Source organism: Pongo abelii, chromosome 5 (genome assembly GCF_028885655.2).
Source record: "Pongo abelii isolate AG06213 chromosome 5, NHGRI_mPonAbe1-v2.0_pri, whole genome shotgun sequence".
Classification (NCBI taxonomy): Eukaryota; Metazoa; Chordata; class Mammalia; order Primates; family Hominidae; genus Pongo; species Pongo abelii.
In genome coordinates, this window is record NC_071990.2 from 47,684,934 (window position 1) to 47,702,429 (window position 17,496).

The window sequence follows — 17,496 nt, forward strand, 5'->3', positions numbered from 1 at the left end:
CCTTTATGATGTTCACCTGCCAGCATCAGGGTCCCTCTGCCCAAAGACTTTCTCTGACCACTGGAATGCACTTTGCTGCACCAGGCTTAGGGAAATGAACAGATATCTGGGAAGTATTCCTTAAAAAATGACTGATGGGAACTGGTGAGGCAAGACTTCAGCTCATTCACCCCACTGACGAAATAGCTCTGAGGTTTGTGTTATTCTGGATCTCCAGAATTGCCAGCTGGATTAAGTTCCAATTGTCCATTACAGTAACTGGCTTGATAACACAGATCATTTATTAGTCTTCGATTCCTTGCCTCTCTTGCCCAGTCACTAACAGTATTTCTTGAGATACTGTAATCACCCAACAGGTTCTTCCTGCCAGCTACACAGACAAAACCAATTCACTGGGACCACAGTATTGCAGTAAAGAAATAGTTTAATTAACAAAAGGCTGCCAGGCAGAACTGGAACTACCACTCAAATCAGCCTCCCTTAGAAATCAGACCCTAGGGTTTTTATGAATAATTGGGTAGGCAGGGGGCTAGGGAATTGATACTGCTGATTGGTTGGAAATGAAATCATAGAGGTTTGGGAGATGGTCCTCATGCCCTAAGTCGGCCTCTGAGAGGTGGGGATCCCAAGACCAGTTAAGTCATGAGTCACAGGTCTGGTAGGGTCAATCAGTTGTCGGAGTGCAAAAACCTGAAATACGTCTCAAAAGACCACTCTTAGGTTCTACAATAGTCATGTTATCTTTGGGAGCAATTGGGAAAGTCACAAATCTTGTGACCTCTGGCTACATGACTCCTGAGCAGTAAATGATTATGGAAACTATGCCTACATATTAGCAGAGTTCAGGGCCTTCTATAAACTTAGCCTCATGGCCTTTTGTTAGTTTTCCACCGTTGAGCAAGGAGTGGTTAGTTCCAGGGAAGGGCTACTATCATCCTTGCTTTCAAGTTAAACTATAGACTAAATTCCTCCCACAGTTAGCTTGGCCTATGCCCAGAATGATCAAAGACAGCCAGCCTGTGAAGCCAGAAGCAAGATGGAGTCAGCCATGTTGGATTTCTCTCACTGTCGTAATCTTTGCAAAACCTATTTCAATACCAAATAAACTAATTACTCTCAAATTCTTGTCTCACAGTGTCTGCTTTTAGTAAAATCCAAATTAATAATATATAAAAATGCATGCATTTTTATTGCAGTAAAATATACATAAAATTTACCATTTTGACCATGTTTAAGTGTTCAATGGCATTAAGTATATTCACATTGTTGTGCAACCATCACCACCATGCATCCCCAAAAGTCTTTCATGACCCCAAAGTGAAACTCTACACCCATTAAGCAGAAACTCCACATCCATTAAGCAGAAACTCCCCATTTCTCCTTCTCTCAGCCCCTGGTGACCACCATTCTACTTTCCTTCCCTATGAATTTGACTATTCTAAGTACCTCATGTAAATGGAATCATACGTTTCCTTTTCTATCTGGCTTATTTCACATAGCATAATATCGTCACGGTTCACCCATGTTGTAGCATCTATTAGAATTTCATCCCTTTTTAAAGCTGAATAATATTTCATTGTATGTATATACTACATTTTGTTTACCCATTTATTCATTGATGGACATTTGGGTTGCTTCCACCTTTTGACTATTGCAAATCATGCTACTATAAACATTGGTGTACAAGTGTCTGTTCAAGTCTCTCTTTGCTATCAATTTTTTGGGGGTATATACTCAGAAATGGAATTGCTGGATTATGTGGTAATTCTATTTTTACTTTTTTAAGGAACCACTACACTGTTTTCCATAGTGACCACACCATTTTACATTTTCACAAGCAATGCACAAGGATTCCAATTTTTCTCTCTCCCTGCCAAGACTTGCTACTTTTAGGGGTTTGTTGTTGTTGTTATTTGCTTGTTTTATTGTAGTCATCTTAATAGGCATAAAGTGGTAGCTCATTGTGGTTTTAATTGGAATTTCCTTAATTATTAATGATGAGCAAACAAACGATGATTTAATTTGTTTATTGGCCAATTTGTATATCTTCTTTGTAGAAATGTCAATTCAAGTTTTTGCCCATTTTTATTTTGTTTTATTTTATTTATTTTTTTTTTTCAAGACAGAGTCTTGCCATCTTGCCCAGGCTGGTCTCAAACTCCTGGGCTCAAGTGATCCTCCCACCTTGGCCTCCCAACGTGCTGGGATTATAGATGTGAGCCACTGCACCCAGCCTTTTGCCCATTTTAAAATTGGATTATTTGGGTTTTTGTTATTGTTATATCATAGGAGGTCTTTATATATTCTGGATACTAACCTCTTAGTTTACAAATACTCTCTCCTGTTCTGTGGGTTACCTTTTCACTGCCTTCATAATGTCCTTTTGATCCACAGCTTTTAATTTTGATGAAGTCTAATTTATGTATTTGCTTTTGTTGCCTGTGTTTTGATGTCATTCAAGAAACTATTATTAAATCCAATGTTATGAGGCTTTTCCTCTGTTTTTTGTTTTTATGTTTTGTTTTAATTGAAATGGAGTCTCTCTGTGTTGGCCAGGCTCAAACTCCTAGGCACCAGTGATCCTCCTGCCTCAGCCTCTCAAATAGCTGGGATTACAGGTACACACCACTGTGCCCAACTTCTTCTGGTTTCAGGTTAAGAATTTCATAGTTTTAGGTCTTAATTTAGGTATTTGATTGATTTTGAGATAAGTTTTGCATATGGTGTAAGGTAAAGGTCCAACTTCATTCTCTTTCATGTCGTAAATAAATGAATTTTAAAACTAAATAAAGCCTCAATTATATTATGCATAGTTTTGCCAAGGACAAGGGGGAATAGTTTATCTTTAATAGTGATCTTATATTTGTATTTACATTGTACATTTCCACTCAATTACCCATGCCATGATAAAAAGACTAATACAATGGCAAGTAGAGAGTGATAATTTGGAAATCTGTGGTGACTAAACAATGAGGTCTGACTACTGCACAAATCAGTGCTTTCAACTCCAGCATCACCTTCCTGACTTTTGAGGGGCAAATTGATTATAATATTTAAGAGATAAGGATATCCTTCATAGAGGATATGAGAAAGCCATAAATTAGATTATGTTCATTCTCAGATAAAAGCTAACTTATAAGTAGCTTGAGATCAATTTAAAAACATAGGTATCCATAGACATTCCATTTCATCCTATTACATACCTAATTTTGTCCCCAGTACAGCTATTTCTAGCTACCCACAAAATCATTTTTAAATACCTAAATGTCATTTGGTTATTATGCCAGAAAGCAAAATATGATTCAGAAATGTAAGTTTTTTCCTTCTATGTTAGAAGGAAAAAAAAAGCACAAAGGCTAAAATCTTGATTTAAGGTCTAATTAGCAATAAACCTCAAACCACTTTTAACCTCAGGTCATTCCTGGGTTTTGTAAGAAACCTATAAAAACACATTTAAAGTTTTAGAACTTTGGAGAAAAAAGCTTTAGAAAATGAGTTTGACTTTTAAAATTCTAAAGAAGAAAATAAAAAGAGCTTAGAAATCTCTACCTTTCAGCTTCAAATGCTGGAAGTGGGTTTTTAAGCCTAAAGATGTCTTATGAAAAATTACTGCTACAATCAGTCATTAGGAGGAGGATAACCATTTTTTTAAATAAGAAGGCCAGGCATGAACATTTCAGAATTCCACATTTCTAGGTTAACCAAAGAAAGTTGTCTCCACATTGGCTTTTCTTTTCACTCTGTTTAAAAACAATGAGGTTTCCTGCAAAGGAAATAAATAAAGGGACAGGTACATAGAGCAATTCACTTTTCAAATGCTTTTCCTACATCATATATAATTATGCCTTACATCCAATTAAAGAAGAGGAATTTCCCCTAATCATCAGGCTCCTTGGCTTTTGCTATGACTGCTTCTTGTCCAGAAATACCTTGGGTATGAATAAACCTGGCAAAGCCTCCTTCTTCATGGATAATCATTAACCAGCAAATCAAATCTCATTTACAATTAGATCATGTTGACTCTCCCTTCCCAGAACTACAACAAGAATAAAAAGAGGAAGAAGGCAATTAAATACAAATTAATTTCTGTTTGATTCTCAAGAACTGGATAATTCTGGCTTTCTTTCCTCATTTTTCTCCAAAAATACCCCAAATGATTATTCAGTTAGCTATTACATTATTTTTAAACAATATAGTAATAAGTTTTCCTTAGAGATGCTATCCCCCAAATGAATAACAAATGGATAAAAGGCAGGAAAACGAAACAGAAAGGCAGTAATAAGCCAACACATATTGATTAAATATACTATTTATTGTATGCTTAGCAATGTTGCCAAAATCTTGTATTTTGTTAGCTGAATTTGACTTGAAGTTTCCCATGGTAGAACTCAACTTCAATATCTTCTGCTTTTCATCTTGGCAAATACTTAATCAACATATTAAGAAAAAAAAAGAGCATCCCTGCCTCTGGCATTCTGTACATTGTTGTCTGTCCTGTAGAAGAGTGAGCAGCTGGGATTCTTGACTCCTCCATCTCTTCCCCACCACCAGCTCAATGGCTAGTGGGCAACTAGGAAGCAGTATGGCTTCCAGGTGTTGTATCAGATGCTCAACTAATCATAGCATCAGAATTAAAATATTTATTTGCAAGGAAAACAGCTGTGGGTGGCTGAAGGACCAACCTTCTAAACTCTGAGTCATCCGCTGGAATGGACTGCTGTGTAAATATATTCACACCCACCCAATTTATCTCGACCTCCGGAAATTGTCTTGAACAAAGCAGGCATTTCACTGCATTGGCTCTCAGACTTGCCTTCCTGGAAACAACTTTTTCTGGAAGGGAGGCTCAAGACACATTTACTAAGAACTCTGAACCACCAGGAAGCTTTAAAGCAAGACCTGTGCTTCTATAGTCCACATATTCTATCCTATGAAAGATGTAGTTAAGTATTAATTTAGAATCTTCTTCAACCTGTTCAGCTGTGTTGCAAAATAGTAGATACATTTCCCAGTAAAGAATTGAAATACCAGCAACTGGCACTGATAGCTAATGCTCCATTATTTCTGTGCATAAATCCACTCTGAACTTCCCTTTTTTTGTTGTTTTTTGTTTTTTTGAGACAGTATTTCACTCTGTCACCCAGGCTCACTGCAACCTCCACTCCCAGGTTCAAACAGTCTCCCCACCTCAGCCTCCCAGAGTAGCTGGGACTACAGGAGTGTGCCACCACACCCAGCTAATTTTTGTTTTTTTTTTTTGGTAGAGACAGTGTTTCACCATGTTGGCCAGACTGGTTTTGAACTCCTGATTTTAGGTGATCTGCCCGCCTCGGCCTCCCAAAGTGCTGGGATTACAGGCATGAGCCACCCTACCCGGCCTATGAACATTCCATAACCATTTTGCCCTTGTGATGTCATCACTCTACCATTTTGTTTCCGGACTATCTCCCTTCAACATAAGTTAACATGTGCTCAGGGAATAAAATTTATTATAATGTTAATATGGGTGAGTAAAATAAGTAGTAAAAATTATATTAAGACAAAGTATTTGCCTTATTTCTCATTATTCTAAAATTTTTTTCTCCATTGCCTGTCAATTTAAATATTTATATACTCAGCAACCATTTTTATTTGTTATTACCTTAAGTTTAATATTGTGCTCTCAATTCTAAAAGGTATTTGGAGAAAAAAGGGGAGTAGGGGGACAGATCAATGAAATTATGTAGATAATCAGTAATAAAACCAAGACTGGGCCATACACAGTGGCTCGCGCTTGTAATCCCAGCACTTTGGAAGGCCGAGACATGCAGATTACCTGAGGTCAGGAATTCGAGACCTGCCTGGCCAACATGGTGAAACCCCGTTATCTACTAAAAAATACAAATATAAGTTGGGCGTGGTGGCGCGCGCCTGTAGTCCCAGCTACTCAGAAGGCTGAGGCAAGAGAATTGCTTGAACCCCGGAGACGCGATCTTGAACCCCGAGATCGCGCCACTGCACTCCAGCCTGGGCGACAGGATGGGATTTTGAGACTCTGTCTCTAAAACAAAACAAGACTGGCTTATATTTTCTTCCCTCAATTTGCTTCTCTGTTTTTGAGACAAGACAGGGTCTGTCCGGTCTGTCACCCAGGCTGAAGTTCAGTGGCACTATCATAGCTCACCGCAACTTTCCACCTCCCAGGCTCAAGCGATCCTCCCACCTAAGCCTCTCTAGTAGCTGGGACCGCAGGTGCGTACCACCAAGCCTTGCTAATTTTTGAATTTTTTTGTAGAGACTAGATCTCCTTCTGTTGCCCAGACTGGTCTCAAACTCTTGGGAACAAGCAAACCTTCCACCTCAGCCTCCCAAAGTTTTGGAATTATAGGCATGAGCCACCACACCCAGCCTGTTTGCTTCTTAACATGCATTGATCAAGATAACCCACCACTCAAAGTCAAATAAAACCAAACACCTCCATTCAAGGGACATTTACTATTCTCTACTGGTGAGATTTTATTCCCAGAATTTGACATCATCCTCTGCAAATATATCATTTCTCTGCATTTCATAGCCAGGTCCGATTAGCTTTGCACATAGTTTTCTTTTCATGTGTACACAACGGCAGCCTAGTGAAAATCCTTCTCCTCTTATTGCTATTACGCTACAGTGGAGTTTCCTACAAGGCAGGTTTGAGTTTAAGCCCTTCTCATGTTCTGTACAAGGTTCTCATTGTTGAAAGAACTCACTACATATAACTCAGTTTTACCAATAACACTTCCCCAGCATAGGCTCAAAAGAGAGACATTCCCTATCCTACCTATAAACTCATTTGAGAACTAAATATAAAATATCCCAAATGTCATTTGACCATGTCATAAAAAGGGAGCAAAACTTGTTGAAGTTTAAATTCCCTTATGTGTCACTTTAAGGAGTCAGATCATTGGAGACATTTCGAGCCCATGAATACTGATTTTGCACTTTCTGTAACATTTTAAGTAAGATCTTACACAGAGGTGGGACATATCTTTAGAAATTTATTTTATGTATTTACTGTTAATGAGATTTCTCCCTTTTAGAAGAGCTTCTTATTTGTCATGCTCCCACCTTCTTACCCAGGGTAGTTTAAGATGGTTTTATATGTTAAAAAGAATCCACAGAATAGCTCATTTCTTATAAAATAAAATAGGAACCCAGACTCAGAAGTTAACTGACTTTGGGTTTTTGAAAGAGTCAGGGTTATAGTTCAAATTTGCAGTGAGATTCCAAGTCCAATATTAAATTTCATGCTCTTATTTGGAAATACACTGCTTAAATGATCATTCTCCTTCTTTTATTTAGTGACTGGAGAACTATATCTGGCTGGTCATTTACATTTCTTGTTAAATAAAAATGCAAGAATTGTACTCCAGAATGAGTCAGTCTATAATGTTTACTGAGTGAAAAATAGCTACAGCTTTTAAAAGTAGGAGTACAAGAAAATAGAATGGAAATAAAATGTATGCAACCCTTCTAGGCAGATTTCAATCTCATGGAAAAAATAGAGATAAATACTTTTTGCTTTATCTAAACTGCAGAAATTCACAACTAAGCATAGTTTTTAGTGACATTATGAAATTGATACTATCTGGTTCTTTATGGTTATTGGAGCAACTGAGGCTGTTTGGAGTGTGATACGGTTTGGCTGTGTCCCCAGTGATGATGAGCATTTTTTCATGTGTTTTTTGGCTGCATAAATGTCTTCTTTTGAGAAGTGTCTGTTCATATCCTTCGCCCACTTTTTGATGGGGTTGTTTGTTTTTTCTTGTAAATTTGTTTGAGTTCATTGTAGATTCTGGATATTAGCCCTTTGTCAGATGAGTAGGTTGCAAAAATTTTCTCCCATTCTGTAGGTTGCCTGTTCACTCTGATGGTATTTTCTTTTGCTGTGCAGAAGCTCTTTAGTTTAATTAGATCCCATTTGTCAATTTTGGCTTTTGTTGCCATTGCTTTTGGTATCTTAGACATGAAGTCCTTGCCAATGCCTATGTCCTAAATGTTATTGCCTAAGTTTTCTTCTAGGGTTTTTATGGTTTTAGGACATGGCTGTGTCCCCATCCAAATCTCACCTTGAATTGTAATAATCCCCATGTGTCAAGGGTGGGGCCAGGTGGAGATAATTGAATCATGGGGGCAGTTTCCCTCATACTGTTCTCTTGGTAGTGAATAAGTCTCATGAGATATGATGGTTTTATAAATGGGAGTTCTCCTGCACAAGCTCTCTTGCCTGCCACCAGGTGAGAAATGACTTTGCTCCTCATTTGCCTTCAGCCATGATTGTGAGGCCTCCCCAACCATGTGGAACTGTGAGTTAATTAAACTTCCTTTCTTTATAAATTACCCAGTTTGGGGTACGTCTTTATTAGCAGGGTGAGAACAAACTAATACAGAGTGAGAATAGAAACATATCTGAACAAAGTGGGGTTTTAAAAAAAATTTTGATTAGGCATTATGGCTCATGCCTATAATCCCATAGGCATTTTTGGGAGGCAAAATCCTCATGCCTTTGGGAGGCAAAAGCAGGAGGATTGCTTGAGGCCAGGAACTTGAGATCAGCCTCAACAATATAGCAAGACATCTTCTCTAGAAAAATAAAATTTAAAAATTAGCTGGGCATGGTAGTTGTGCACCTGTAGTTCTAGCTTGAGAGGCTGAAGCAGGAGGATCGTTTGAGCCCAGGAGTTTAAGTTGCAGTGAGCTGTGATCACATCACTGCACTCCAGCCCTGGTGGCAGAATGAGACCCTGTCTCAAAAAAAAAAAAATTGAATTTTTAAAGTATATGGGAGAGTGTGCATATTATCTAAGCACATCCTCCCATATACATTAAATTCACCTCTAGATTACTTTCACCTAATCTAATATAAACACTATGTAAGTAGTGAAAAATAAAATCCTAAGCCCCCACAACCAACTGAACAGACCCTCTCTTGGCCAAGAAGAACCCAAAGAAACCTTGAAACTGAGTTTCCAGCCATGACGCAATGGGAGATTGGACACGACTTATTATACTCCTCCCTCACTAGCAGCCATTTGGCTTTCTTCCCTAAGGATTAAATAGAAATCAGCCCTGTTGAAAGATTCACTCCACCACTGATGTAAATCAACTGTTTGACCGCTGCCCCTCCCTTGTGCAGTTTCAACACTACTGAGCAGCGTTCCTTCCTGATAAGAGATCACCAACTATAGAGTGGTACTGGCCTGTCAATGGAGGATACACAGTGAGGGTTTTTGTGTCCTGTGCTTCACGTTTTGACATTAGAGAGCCAAAAACTCCATCCTGGGATCATGCTGAAGCAACCATTTTTAGAACATGGGACCCATGAAGCGGTTTGAAGCTCAATTGCACATGCGCATGTTTCTCCTGTCATAAATGTTCATGACTCCTCCTATAGTTTATTGATTACCTATATTTGGCCACCCAGTTTGGCATAAATTCCTGTCTTATCCTTCCTACTCTTAAACTGCCTGTATTTGGCTTTTGGTTGCATGCTATGCTTCCTAGCCTTTCAGAATGGCCACTCTGCTGGCTGCATCCTTTTATAAGAAATAAAGCTCTTATTTCCAAATCTACGAACTTCACCACTTCTTCAGTTGACATAATGGGAGATGAGGATAGAATCTGCAGAGAACCCTGGGTCCTCCCAGCATGACTTGAAGTCAATGCGCCAAGATCTACAGCTTAGCTGTCTCCCCAACCATGCTGGGAGGAAGTCAAGTAAGTTCCCCGAGATCTAAGACCTCCTGCTTTTTAGGCTGAAGACTGGAGACATTCTCTCCACATCTTCCTTTTATTTCCTCCCAGTTCCTTTTCAGTCCCTGTCCTGGTTTCCTCCATCCAGACCTTAGAGGGAATGTCTTTATTGGACCCAGGTTTGGGGAAAGTCTTCCCAGTCTTCCTGGTCCCCTCCATCCTGACCCCAGAGGAGACTTTCCCTGTCTGTCCTGGGTTTGGGGAGGTGTTTCCCAGTCCAGTTAGACTCAGCTGGACCCTAAGATTTTGTAAGAATACTTATGCGAAAGGTAATCAAAGGTACTTCTTCATAAGGTGAGTAAAATTTGGAGAACCTTAGTTCTTTTTTTTTTTTACTTTAAGTTCTGGGATAGATGTGCAGAACATGAAGGTTTGTTACATAGGTATACATGTGCCATGGTGGCTTGCTGTACCTATCCACCTGTCATCTAGGTTTTAAGTTCCGCATGTATTAGGTATTTGTCCTAATGTTATCCTGCCCCTTGCCCCCCACCCCCCGACAGGCCCCAGTGTGTGATGTTCCCCTCCCTGTATCCATGTGTTCTCATTGTTCAACTCCTGCTTATAAGTGAGAACATGCAGTTTTTGGTTTTCTTTTCGTGTGTTAGTTTGCTGAGAGTGATGGTTTCCAGCTTCATCCATGTCCCTGCAAAGGACATGAACTCATCCTTTTTTATGGCTGCATAGTATTCCATGGAGTATATGTGCCACATTTTCTTAATCCACTCTATCATTGATGGGCATTTGGGTTGGTTCCAAGTCTTTGCTATTGTGAACAATGCTGCAGTAAACATACGTGTGCATGTGACTTTATAGAAGAAAGATTTATAATCCTTTGGATATGTACCCAGTAATGGGATCTCTGGGTCAAATGGTATTTCTGGTTTCTAGATCCTTGAGGAATTGCCACACTGTCTTCCACCATGGTTGAACTAATTTATATTCCCACCAATGGAGAACCTTAGTCCTAAGAGTACAGTCTCTGATCAGCTGCCATCAGAGGCTCCAGCAGTTTACATGTTTAGGAAAGATAGGAAGATCAAATTTAAAAACAAAAGCAAAAAAAAAACATATCTATGTCATTGCTAGCCTTAAAAATTCTCTTGACTTATTTAAGGAACAAAAAAATGGACCAGAAACAAAGTTAGAATCCCTGTACACTCAAACTGCTTAGCATTCCATGCAGGATTAACAATGGAGGTTGCTCCATTTTGCTGTCTGGTATTAAAATTTCTGATCAGGGGATCGGTTTCTTTTGTTTTAATATTTGTGTGACTTTTGCCATTTATTGATCCTTTTCCCTTCCATGGACAGCTTTTGGTTCCCTGTCTTGTACTTGTGGGAGCATATGAGGCTTTGCATATGAAAAACTGAGACCCAAGAGAATATGTTCAGACAGAAATGTGAGTTATACTCCATTTGTGGCTGGTGAAACTGAAACCACCTTTGCAAAGATTATGACAGTGAAAGAAGTCTAACATGGCTGACTCCATCTTGCTTCTAGCTTCACAAGCTGGCTGTCTTTGCTCATTCTTGGGCATAGGCCAAGCTAATTATGGGAATAATTTAATTTATAATTTAAGTTGGAAACAAGGATGATAATAGACCCTCCCTAAAACTAACCCTCTCCTTGCTCAGAGACTGAAAACTAAGGAAATACTTTGAGATTGAGATTATGAGAGAGGCCTGAACTCTGCTAAAACGTAGGCATAGTTTCTATAATCCCTTATGGCTCAGCAGTCATGTAGCCAGAGGTCACAAGATTTGTGGCTTCCCCAGTTGCTTCTATAGATAACATCACTGTTGTAGAACCTAAGAGTAGTCTTTTGAGTTGTTTTTCAGATTTTTGCATTCTGGCAACTGATTGACCCTACCCAGACCTGTGACTCATGATTCAACTAGTCTTGTGGCTCCCACCTCTAAGAGGTGGACTCAGGGCATGAGGATCATCTTCCACATCCCTGTGATTTCACCCCCAGCCAATCAACAGCATCCATTCCCTAGCCCCCTGCCCACTAAATTATCCATAAAAACCCTAGGATCTGAATTCTCAGGGAGATTGGTTTAAAGGATAACTCCAGTTCTTCTGTATGGTCAACCTTCTCTTATCTAAACTCTTTCTTTACTGCAACACCATGGTCTCAGTGAATTGATTTTGTCTGTGCAACAGAAGGAAGAGCCCATTTGGGTGATTACAAAACTTTCCTCTCTTTGAGTTGCCTTTGGGGTATGTATTAATCTGTTCTTGCACTGCTATGAAGAAACACCTGAAACTGGGTAATTTATAAAGGAAAGAACTTATGCAGGCCATACAGGAAACATAGCAGCTTCTGCTTCTGGGGAGGCCTCAGAAATCTTACGATCATGGCAAAAGGCAAAGGAGAAGCAGGCACAACTTACATGGCTGGAGCAGGAGCAAGATGTGGGGGAATAAGGGGAGTGCTACACATCTTTAAACAACCAGATCTCACTTACTATACAGTACCAAAGGGGGATGCTGCTAAACCATTCAAGAGAACTCTGACCCCATGATCCAATCACCTCCCATCAGCCCTTACCTTCAACATTGGTGATTACAATTCAACCTCAGATTTGGGTGGGGACACGTATCCAAATCATATCATTCCACCCTTGGCCCCTCCAAATCTCATGTCCTTCTACATTGCAAAATACAATCATGCCTTCCCAACAGTCCCCCAAAGTCTTAACTCATTCCAGCATTAACTCAAAAATCCAAGGTCCAACGTCTCATCTGAGACAAGGCAAGTGCCTTCTACCTACGAGCCTGTAAAATCAAAAACAAGTTAGTTACTTCCAAGATATAATGGGAGTACAGGCATAGGGTAAATACTTCCATTCCAAAAGGGAGAAATAAGCCAAAAGAAAGGGGCTACAGGATCCATGAAAGTCTGAATAACAGAAGGGCAGTCATCATTAAATCTTTTTTTTTAATAGAGATGGAGGTCTCACTATTTTGACCAGGCTGGTCTCAAACTCCTGGCCTCAAACAATCTTCCCAACTTGGCCTCCCAAATTGCTGGGATTATAGGTGTGAGCCACTGCACCTGACCCAGTAATTAAATCTTAAAGCTCCAAAGTAATCTCCTTTGACCCCATGTCTCACACCCAGGGCACACTGGTGCAAGAGGTATACTCCCAAGGCCTTGGGCAGCTCTGCCCCTGTGGCTTTGCAGCATTTAGCCCTTGCAGCTGCTCTCAAGGGCTGGCGTTGTGTGCCTGTGGCTTTTCTAGGCACAGGGGTCAAGCTCCTGCTGGCTCTTCCATTCCAGGATCTGGAGGGTGGTGGCCCTCTTCTCATAGCTCCTCTAGGCAGTGCCCCAGTGGGGACTCTGTATGGGGGCTCCAACCCCACATTTTCCCTCTACACTGCCCTAGGAGAGTTTCTCTATGATGGCACTGCCCCTGCAACAGGCTTCTGCCTGGACATCCAGGCTTTTCCATACATCCTCTGTAATCTAGGCATAGGTTCTTAAGCCTCAACTCTTGCAATCTGCACACCCACAGGCTTAACCCCACGTGGAAGTCACCAAGGCCCTCTGAAGCAGTGGCCCAAGCTGTACCTGGGCCCCTTTGAGCCACAACTGGAGCTACAGCAGTTGGGATGCCAGGAGCACTGTCATGAGGCTGCAGGGGGCAGCAGGGTCCTGGGCCTGGCCCAAGAAACCATTCTAGGGCTCTGGACCTGTGATGGAAGGCACTGAAATGCATTTCAGGATTTTCCCCATTGTCTTGGCTATGAGCACTTGCTTTCCTTTTAGTTATGCAAATTTCTGTAGCCTGCTTGAATTCCTCCCCTGAAAATGGGTTTTTCTTTTCTACCACATGGCCAGGCTACAAATTTTCCAAGTATTTTTGCTCTACTTCCTTTTTAAATATAAGTTCCAGTTTCAGGTCATTTATTTGCTTATGCATATAAGCATAGGTTGTCAGAAGCATCCAGGTCACATATTAAACACTTTGCTGCTTAGAAATGTCTTCTGCCAGATACCCTAAATTGTCACTCTCAAGTTTAAATTTCCGCAGATCCTTAGGGCAGGGGCACAATGCCTCCAAATTCTTTGCTAAAGCATAACAAAAGTGACCTTTGCTCCAGTCCCCAATAAGTTCCTCATTTCCATCTGAGAACTCATCAACCTGGCCTTTATTTTCCATATCACTATCAGCATTTCAGTCACAACCATTTAACCAGTCTCTAGGGAGTTCCAAATGTTCCCTGATCTTCCTGTCTTCTTGGGAGCCCTCCGGACTTTTCCAACCTCTCCCTGTTATGCAGTTCCAAAGTGGTTTCCACATTTTCAGGTATCTTTATAGCAATGCCCCATTCCTGCATACCAATTTTCAGTATTAGTCCATTCTTGCACTGCTATAAAAAAACCCAGAAACTCTTTATTTATAAGAAAAAGAGATTTAATTGGCTCACAGTTCTGCTTCTGCTTCTGCAGGCTGTACAGGAAGCTTAACAGCTTCTGCTTCTGGGGAGGCCTCAGGAAACTTACAATCATGGCAGAAGGTGAAGGTAGAAGCAGGCACATCTTACCTGGCTGGAGCAGGAGCAAGCAAGCAAGCAAGTAGGAACGAGCAAAAAAGAGAGGGTGAGGGAGATGTGACACACTTTTAGACAACCGGATCTTGTAAGAATTTACTCACCATACAATACCAAGGGGGATGGTGCTAAATCATTCATGAGAACTCCACCCCCATGATCCAATCACCTCCCACCAAGCCCTACCTCCAACATTGGGGATTACAATTTGATCTGAGATTTGGGTGAAGAAACAGACCCACACCATATCAGGGCATCTGATCTTCTGAGGACTGCTTTCAACCTCTTTGGAGAGGCCTCGTGCATCTTTGGTTAAGTCATAACCTTGATTAACACTTATTGATTTCACTTGGAAGGATATATCTGGTTAAAAAAAAGTTCAAAAGCCACAAATATCAACTGTTTGTCCTGGCCAAAAATTCATAATAAGAGATTTGAAAGAATTTTTTTTTAAGAGCGCTCTGGTTAGAAGTCAGCTTAATTAAAAGCCAATATCTAAGGTGGGAGAATTGCTTGCCTGGGAGTTCAAGGCTGCAGTGAGCTATGATCACACCACTGCATGCCAGCCTGGGGTATAGAGCAAGACCCTATCTCCAAAAAAAAAAAAAAAAATCAAGTTATCTCATTTATTTTTATTCCTCCCTACTTCTTCCTTTTTGTCATCTCCAATACCACATGGAAGGATCTAGAGAAGACTGCTGTATTAGTCTGTTCTCACATTGCTATAAAGAAATACCTAAGACTGGATAATTTATAAAGAAAGAGGTTTAATTGGCTCACAGTTCTGCAGGCTATACAAGAAGCATAGCAACATCTGTTTCTGGGGAGGCCTCAGGAAGCTTACAATCATGGCAGAAGGTGAAGGGGGAGCAGTCACACTGTTAGATATGAGTTCTGAATTTCTTTCCAAAGAATCAATATGTTAGTATGTTCAATTTTTTGCCTTCTACTTTTAAACTTAAATTCCTCTTAAAGCAACCTTTTTTGATTACCTGCTCCACCCTGACTCATTCCGATTACCTGCTCCACCCTGACTCATTCCGATTTCCTGCTCCACCCTGACTCATTCCGATTTCCTGCTCCACCCTGACTCATTCCGATTACCTGCTCCACCCTGACTCATTCCGACTACCTGCTCCACCCTGATTCATTCCTATTACCTACTCCACCCTGATACATTCCGATTATCTGCTCTGTCATAACCATTTTTCCCACCAAACCACTCACCCCATCACTCTCTTTAAATTAGTTGTCTAACCCTAGCTAATAGGGGAACGACAGAGCAGCAGGTGCCACACATGAGTCAGGGATAAGAACCCCTTCCCCTCCCTTGTCCAAGTGTGCACTCACCATTGCTCCATCTGTAAGGGCACACCCTTCTATAGAAGTAACTTGCCTTGCTGAGAATTAAAAATAAAATTTTATATTCGAGTGCTTTTTGCTGCACCAAAAGTTTATTTATAACAATGCCACATGGTAAAAGCAGAAAGAGAGGGGAGGTGCCACACACTTTTTAATGACCAGATTTTATGAGAACTCACTCATTGCCACAAGGACAGCACCCAAAGGATGGTGCTATACCATTCATAAGAAACGCCCCCATGATCCAATCACCTCCCACCAAGCTCCATCTCCAACATTGGCAATTACATTTCAACATGAGACTTGGGCTAGGCACACATCCAAACTATATCAACTCCTAATGACTCAGACCCCTCAAGGAACTCAGAAAAAGGCACCATTCATCCCTTTTTAGGGGTCGTCTTCTTTTCTTACTAAATTTCAAGAGTTACAGGCAAGTTCCGCCTAGATCTAAAACTCCTCTCTTTTGTATTGCATTACCTGATCTTTTTGGCTTTGAGGGGAACCCGAGATTACTTTGTACAGTGAGAGGATTTGACCTTCATGTATTTCGGCTGGTGGTTTTAGCAACAGCTGCAGTGCTAGGAGTGGCTGATGATATTTATACATGGTCATTACCACAGGGAGCTACCTGTGTTCAGATTTAAAAAGCATGGTTTAGGCCCTAAAGTCTGCATATTTACTCACCCGTATTCACTAAAGGGCTCCACCTTAAAGCCAGAAATCTAATTAAAAAACAAACTAAGTTGAGGCCAGTCACAGTGACTCACACCTGTAATCCCAGCACTTTGGGAGGCCAAGGCAGATGGATGATTTGCGGCCAGGGGTTCAAGACCAGCCTGGCCAACATGGTGAAACCCCGTCTCTACTAAAAAATACAAAAATTAGCCGGGCTTGGTGGTACACGCCTTTATTTCCAGCTACTCAGGAGGCTGAGGCAGGAAAATTGCTTGAACCCAGGAGGCAGAGGTTGCAGTGAGCTGAGATAGTGCCACTGAACTCCAGCCTTGGTGATGGAATGAGACTCCATCTCAAAACAAACAAACAAACAAAACAAACTAAGTTGAAAAGAAGACAATTCCTGGCAATCTTGTCTTCAGATAATGGTGTTTAGGTCTAAGTTCTGTGCTTATGAGATGTATGTTTTCTATCTTGTTTCACCTAAGAGCCATGTGTTTGGAAATGACTGATGATAGTCTAAAGCAGGGGAGAAACTACTTGAGAACTGGCAAATGAAAACTCTTATAAATCTATAAGATATGCTTTTGTTTGTGTGTGTATGCCTATATGTTTATATATGTCATGTGTATGTAGTATTTCACTACCAGATTATATGAAAGAGCTCTAATCAACTGGCTTAAAAGCAAAGGGCTTGAATCCAATATTTTTATCAGAAAAATAGAAGCTAGCTCAAATGCCTTTTAGTTCACGTGACTTTAGTGATTGTTGGTAAATAAAACTAGTTTCAAAATTTTCTTCAGTAAGAGAATTACTTAAAGTTTTTAAAAAAATACTTTCAATCCATGGTTAGTTAAGCCCACAGTTGCAGAACCCACAGAAATGGAGGGCTGACTATGTATAGTGTTCAGTACCACTCATGGTTTCAGGTATCCATTAGGGGCCTTGGAACATCTCCTCTCTGGATAAGAGGGGACTACTGTATGTATTTGGGACTGCTTCTGATTGAGAGTTGAAAAGAAAAGCCCTTAGGATGATCTGATCTCAAGGACAGAACATTTAAAAGGCACTCAAACATTTCCCTGTGAAGATTTATCCCTTCCTAGCATAGCTCCTGTTCA